Source organism: Gorilla gorilla, chromosome 12 (assembly GCF_029281585.2).
Source record: "Gorilla gorilla gorilla isolate KB3781 chromosome 12, NHGRI_mGorGor1-v2.1_pri, whole genome shotgun sequence".
Taxonomy (NCBI): Eukaryota; Metazoa; Chordata; class Mammalia; order Primates; family Hominidae; genus Gorilla; species Gorilla gorilla.
The window spans coordinates 71,306,159-71,313,481 of NC_073236.2; positions in this window are offsets into that span (position 1 = coordinate 71,306,159).

Sequence of the window (7,323 nt, forward strand, 5' to 3'; positions counted from 1 at the left end):
CTGTCTGTAATTTGAGATGCCACCTTATTTATATGAAAATTTTCTTTTTAGTTGGTTCTATTTCTGAACTTTCCATTATGTTCCAGATCTGTCTATCCATTCATACCACACTGTTTTAATTATACAAAATATTTATTGTGCATTGATATTTAATAGGGTTCTCTCTCTTCACTGATCTTTTTTACTGGTTTTCGTATTTAAGCATATATGTTTGTTTATCCATATGAACTTTGGAATCAATTTCTGTAGTCCCAGGAAAACTACATATTGCAATTTTATTAGGGTGGTATTAAATTAGAGATAATTTATTTCATCATGATGTCAAGTTATCTTATCCAAGACCAAGAAATATTTCCATTTGTCTTTTAGGAATGTTTTAAACTTTTCCTCATATGGATTTTACACATTACCTCTTAAGTTTACTTTCAAGTATTTTATATTTTTGTCATTATTGCAAATTGAATTTTTTCTTCTTTTATCTTCTAACTAGCTATCATTTACATACACACACATTTACACTCACACACACGTGTGATTTTTGTACACTCATTTTGTAGCCTGCTAACTTACTGAGGTCTTTTGTTCATTTAGTGTCATCATTTATTCTATTGGGTTTTCCAGATATACTGTCATATCAACTGCAAATGGAGAGAGTTTAACTACTTTTCCAAATCTTATGCCCCAATTTTTTAACTAGTATACTGACTAATGTCTCCAATATGATGTTAAATAGTAATGGAGATGGCAGACATTTTTACCTTGTTTCTTACCTTAGTGGGAATGTTTCTAGTATTCTAGTATTACTCCATTATAATATTCTCTTTCTCTTTCTCTCTCTCTCCCTCCATCTCTCCTGTGTCTCTGTCTCTCATACATATATAAAATCATGTTAAAGGAAAACCCATTAATGTCTATTTTATCTAATACTTCTACTGGAAATGTATATTAAATTTTATAAAGGGACTTTTTGGCATACCTGATTTGTTATACATTTCTCACCTGAAAATTTCTAAGAACTTTACTAATATTAGTACTCTACATTCTATAACAATAGTTTCTTCAGTTGATACAATGTATGTATGTTTTCTCGGCTCCAGAGAACCAATAACATTGAATATCATATTTTAGAACCATGAAAAAACTTGATAAACAGTCTGACTTTCTTCGCCAAAACTGTCTTATAATAGTATCTTTCAACGATGAAGTACTTTTCACATGGCCATTTATGTGCTCATCAAAGAGTCTTGAAAGGTAGTTTCTAACATTAATATTTTTAAGATACAAAAATGCAGACTTATAGAAGTAACATTACTTAAGCAAAGCAAAACAGCTTGCATATGGAGGAGAAAGACCTTGACTCCAGGACTGGCTCTAAAATGCTTTCTGTCACATCGTCCTTGAGATCTGGTCAATGCTAATTCTCTGCCAGCAGAGGGCGCAATATTTCTATTAAAGCCCAGTCAAAGCGCTTGAGTGGGAGCAGCTAGTTCCCCATTGCAGCCCTGTTGGCTGATTCCAAAACCTCAAAAGTCAGAATTTGTCTGTACCCTTTTAGTTGCAAATGACAGAACTGAAACTAGTCCTGCCCAAACCAGGTGGGAGGGTTGGACTGAAAATGGAGTAGGGTGTTTCCCCAGAGAGAACATAGAGTATAGCCCCAAAATGACAAAAAGCCTCTTCTGCTAGAAATATAAGATATTAGGGAACATAATACTCCAATGAAGAGACTTCTCTTCCCACTTCACCCTTCAGACCTGGCCTGGCCAGCAGGCCACCCCCTAGGTTTCTATCTTAACCTTCAAAGATCCAATTAAGAACACTTAAATTCAGCTTTTGTGTATTTTATCCACAAAGGCCCAAGTCATTATTCTGTGTCTATATTTTGCCACGGGGATATTATTTCATACGGATTTGTTCTCCAAAACTTCAGCCTGGCATTTCCACTGACTCCGTAGCTCTGTGAAACCAAGCTGTAGGTGTGAGTATATTCTGTTGACATAGCAGATATGAGCTCTGAGTTTGGGTTAAGTGTAAAGACATTTCTCATCCTTTTATTAACATTGTGAATAAATTCTAGTCTCTTGTGTAAAAAGACTGTAAAAGGAGTTCACCTGGGGATGAGAACATTTCTAAGATTATGTTTTTATTCTTTCCCTCTGAAAACTCGCATAGGCAGAAAGAATGAGCCAGAGGCCTTGGGGAGTTGAGCAAAGTAACCAAAATTCACATCCAAAATTTCATTTCATTTAAAAATAAACCTATCACATGGAAATTTTGAAATTCATCTCCTGGATTATGTGCTTTAGTACACACACACACACACACACACACACACACACACACACAGAGTATCCACACCTCAAAATGGAAAGTAAAATGTACCCAAGTATGGTGTATAATTTTATCTCAATATGACTTACTTTTGGATTCTACTTTCCTGACCCCGCCCAAAGTACAATGTATTTTTGATTCAAAAGTCAACACTCAAGATTAATGTCCATAGATAACAATAATAGTTGAGTGCTTACTATACAGAAGCTATCCTGCCAACAACCTTTGGAGGAATTCCCTTCCTTGGAATTGCTGTTGACATAGCAGATATGAGCTCTGCTTGCTGTTGACCAGCAGGCTTGCTGTTGGCATTAAACAGATACCTCAGAGGTCATGCGCTGATCTGGTTTGGCTCTGTATCCCCACCCAAATCTCATCTTGTAGCTCCCATAATTCCCACATGTTGTCGGAGGGACACAGTGACAGATGATTGAATTATGGGGGCAGGTCTTCCCCATGCTGTTCTCATAATAGTGAATAGGCCTTAGGAGAGCTGATAGTTTTAAAAATGGGAGTTGCCCTGCACAAGCTCTCTTTTTACCTGCCGCCGTCCACATAAGATGTGACTTGCTCCTCCTTGCCTTCCACCAGGTCTGTGAGGCCTCCCCAACCACGTGGAACTATAAGTCCATTACATGCATTTTCCTGTATAAATTACCCAGTCTAGGGTATGTCTTTATCAGCAGCATGAGAACAGACTAATACACATACCCTGGCAATTCAGGACCCCCTGCACTGCCCTCAAGAAACCCAGCTGGAGCCCCCAACCCATGAGGGTTGTGTAGGCTCAGAGGCTGCTCTTAGTAAGTCATGTGGCTTGTCAGCTTTGTTTCTTCTTAAGTAATGGGAGCTTATTTTTCCAGACCTTTATTCCATAAATGCTTGGGGATTTAGAGTTAAATTTTAGCAAGTTTTAACATTTTGATTGTATGTAATTCCTCCTTTAGTCTTCTGTCACCTCTCTATTTTTGTTCTGTTTATCCTTCAGCTTATTTTAGGTTTGTCGTGATTTTACCTTTCTAAATCTTATGGGTCTAGCATTTTTACTTTTCACGTGGTCTATTCTTGACTTTACACTGTATATTTTATCCTTTTAATCTTTTTCTAAATTTTACCATAATTTTCTACCTTAATCTGTTACTTTAATTTTTTAGTTATAGCTCTTTTGATCTTTTTTATTTTTAACCAAATCTATTACTTTAATTTCTGAATAATTCTTGCCTCAATCTTTTTACTTATAGTTCCTTTTTTATTCTTTTAAATTTTTGTTCACATTTTTCTTTTTAAATGTGTTCTCTTTTGCCCAGAGTACCTTTAAAAATATTTTATTCTTTTTTTTTTTTAACTCTCAAGCTGTAGCGCTGGGCAGAGTTTATGATCTAGAAGTAACACAGCTGTGGTGAATGTACACACATGGAACATTGGACACTTTTTTCCTTCTAGCCATCTCTGCATTTATCTTTCTGACTGCTTAGAAAATCATTCATCATATTCAGTGTTTTTCTCCAAAAATAAGTAACTGGGCTGTGTCAGAGACTGAGGAATGACAACCCCTTCCCAGGGCCCGAAGCTTCCTACTTATGCAGGCAGCAATTTGAAATACTAGAATGAATGTCTCTTTGTAAAGAATTACATCTTCTAAAAACCTGTGGTCTCCGATGTATAACTCATCTATAGAAGGGGTGGAGATTGGGCAGAAATTACCTCTTCTTCCTCCAATTTTCTCCATTGCTTTAAACTGTGAATTCCACTGCTTGAACCAGAAACCCATGAGACATCCACGCAAGTTCTGTGCATTCTACCTCATCAATTTCACTTCTCACCTGGACTACTACCATATCATCCCAACATTGCTTCTAATCTTGATTCCTTCTATCTATTCTCCAAATAGCATCCAATGTGATCATGTCACTCCCTACATGAAAACTGTCAATGGTTTCTCAATGTGTCTCAAATAAAACCAGAGATATTTACTGGAGCCTCCACATGTGGCATGGTCCCCACCTGTCTCTTCCACCTCAGCACGTTCCTTTGGCCTCCTCCCTTACACCAATCCTTTGGTTCCTTGGCCATGCCAAGCTGTCTCTCACCCCTAAACCTTCGTACATATGAGTCCCTCTTTCTGGGGTACTTGCTCCCCTACTCTGTGTAATGTTGGTTCTTTCTCATCTTTCAAGTAGGGTGACCAACCATCCCGGTTTGCCTGGGACTCAAGGGACTCCGGGGATGCAGGACTTTTCGTTTTAAAACCAAGAAAGTCCTGATCAAACTGGGACAAGTTGATCACCTATGTTCAAGTCTCAGCTCCTGTATCAGTTCCTCAGCAAGACTTTCCTTGCCTGCTATATCCAAAGCAGACTCCTCCCCTGACCGCCCTCCCAAGCTCCCGTTGTCTCATTTCAACATCCTGTTTCCCTTGTAGGGAGGACTTAGTGCACTTTGAAATTATTTTACTTTATGTATGTCTTTACTGGCTTTTCTCTGTTTCTCCTTCCCTAGTGACTAAATACTGTGAGGTGCCATCACTCCTGTCTCGTTCCTTGTGAAATCCCAGTGTCTAGCACTGAACCCAGCACACATTTATTGACGGAAGCAAGGATGGAAAATAAGAGAAAGGAAAGATAAAGAAGCCCCCCTAATGTAGCTCAGGCTTTCTTTTATGAGGAACTATATGGTGTTTTTCTGTCCTACAAACTGCCATAGAATGTGGCAGACCCATTCTTTACAAGCCTACTTCTATGCTTTTTTTTTTTTTTTTACTGGATTCATGTCCATTTTCTTTGAAATTACTAAAAAATCATTTTGTTGGGTGAGTTTTGTGTGTGAATTTTCTTTGCTCTCCTCCCTTCTTATTCCCTTCACAACGTCAAGGAGTTCCTGACGAGGTATTTGATTTCCTTAAATGCAGAAATGCATAAACCCCAAATGCCTCCAGAGGCCAAGGCAGTGACAAACAGGAATAAAACAGACTCGATGAAAGAAAAATCACCTGACGAAAGGCATAACCAGACTTGCCTTATTTTTATGGAACTATGGCACGAGCACATAATCTCACACATATTTATATAACATAGCAAATTTTATTTTGCCAATGAAATGGAACACAGATTGAAAAATTAAATATTTAGTTATCCTGAATGCTGCGAGAGGTTGCGGTTTTTTTGTTTTGTTTGTTTTGACGCAGTTTTGCTCTTGTTGCCCAGGCTGGAGTGCAATGGCGTGATCTCAGCTCACTGCAACCTCCATCTCCTGGGTTCAAGTGATTGATTCTCCTGCCACAACCTCCCAAGTAGCTGGGATTACAGTTATGCACCACCATGCCCTGCTAATTTTGTTTTTTTTTTTTCTTCTTTTTTTTTTTTTTTTTAGTAGAGACAGGATTTCACCATGTTGGTCAGGCTGGTCTCGAACTTCTGACCTCAGGTGATCTGCCCACCTCAGCCCCCCAAAGTGCTGGGATTACAGGTGTGAGCCACCACACCCAGCCAAGGATTATTTTTTTTACACAACCTATATACATACAGAAAAGTGTTGTTTCTTTTTAAAACTGATATAAGAGAGCAGGTGTTTCCCCCAAGACCCCAACCTTTGGGTTTCAGCAAGGGAAAAATATTTAATATTCAATCCATTTCAAACCTTAGGCCAATCCAATAACAATGATTAAATATCAGATTTTTGAGGAAAATGCTCAAGTGACTTTGAGCCAGGAGAAGTCATATAACATCCATTCTTCCATCATTGCTATCCCAAGCAGCACAGTATCTGGTGTTACGTCTGCTGGAGTATAATTGGCTGATGGTGTCCCTGGGCTTTCTGCTGGCATCTACTCCTGCCTTTCAGGTGATGCACGCATGGCCTCTTCTCTACAAAACAGTAAGTGTTGGGGGAGGGGGACAGGGCGTGGGAGGGACTGGCATCTCATGCTAATCAGGCCTACCCTTAGCTATTGCCTGGCTATTGACCCAAATCTCTTCCAAGTCCATGTAGTCCCACAGAGCCAGTCGGTCTCCCTCCAATGTCTGCTGTGGGGCAACCCACTCCTCCCAATGGCAGGGGCAATGATAAACCCTCTGCCTTTCAATCTGAAACAAAGAGGCTTGGAGTTTAAATCAGAGCTACTCTCTTCCTGGTCACACCCAGCAGCTGTCTTGGCTGGGCTGGTTCACCCTACATTGACATGGAGCCTCGTCTCCTCCAGAATCTCAAACTGTAAGCAGGGAAAGCCACTCTGTCTCCAAGTTATCTAGCTTCCCACTCTCCACACCATGGCTCAGAGGCTTGAGCACGACACATTGTTATTGGATTGGCCTAAGGTTTTTTCTGTCCCTCCTGATTCTCTCTCCCTGATTTTCCCACAGCACCAGAACAAGGAGGGGCAGGTTTCTGTCACCACCACCCCCTTCTGGCCTCATCACCTGGCATCCCAGCTGGAGCATCTTCTTTACATGAGCTCCACCATCTGAATTTCCAGTTCTGAAAACAGGAAACCCTTTCCCTCCCACCAGTGACTGGATTGTAAGCCTTGCTGTCAAGCTTAAAGAATGTCAGAGTTGGAATATTATCTTCCTCTCACTCTCACGTGGCTTCTGTAACAGATCCGAATCTCTCCCAAGGCTAAGGGTGATTGTCGTGTACCTGGAAAGACACAGAAATGCTTCCCTGTTAAATGACATTGTCTTTTTTAAACTTGTTATTTCTTCTATTTGAAGCTAAAACCTCACACATTTTCTTCCTCACCAAGCTATCACTGTCAGGTCTTGTGTTTCTTATTCAGTTTACAACACAGAGTTGAGCCTTCAATCCTTTACGTAGGAGAGAGATTTATTTTTATACATAGTGAAAACAGCTGATAATAAGTATAGGTACTTCCAAATATGGATACAATCTTTGCACAATGATTTTCATATCTAGGCTAACCACTCTTAAGATATTTATAAAATTCTTCTCTTCTAAAATAACTTTGCTTCTTTTTTGTGATCTCCTTTAACAACT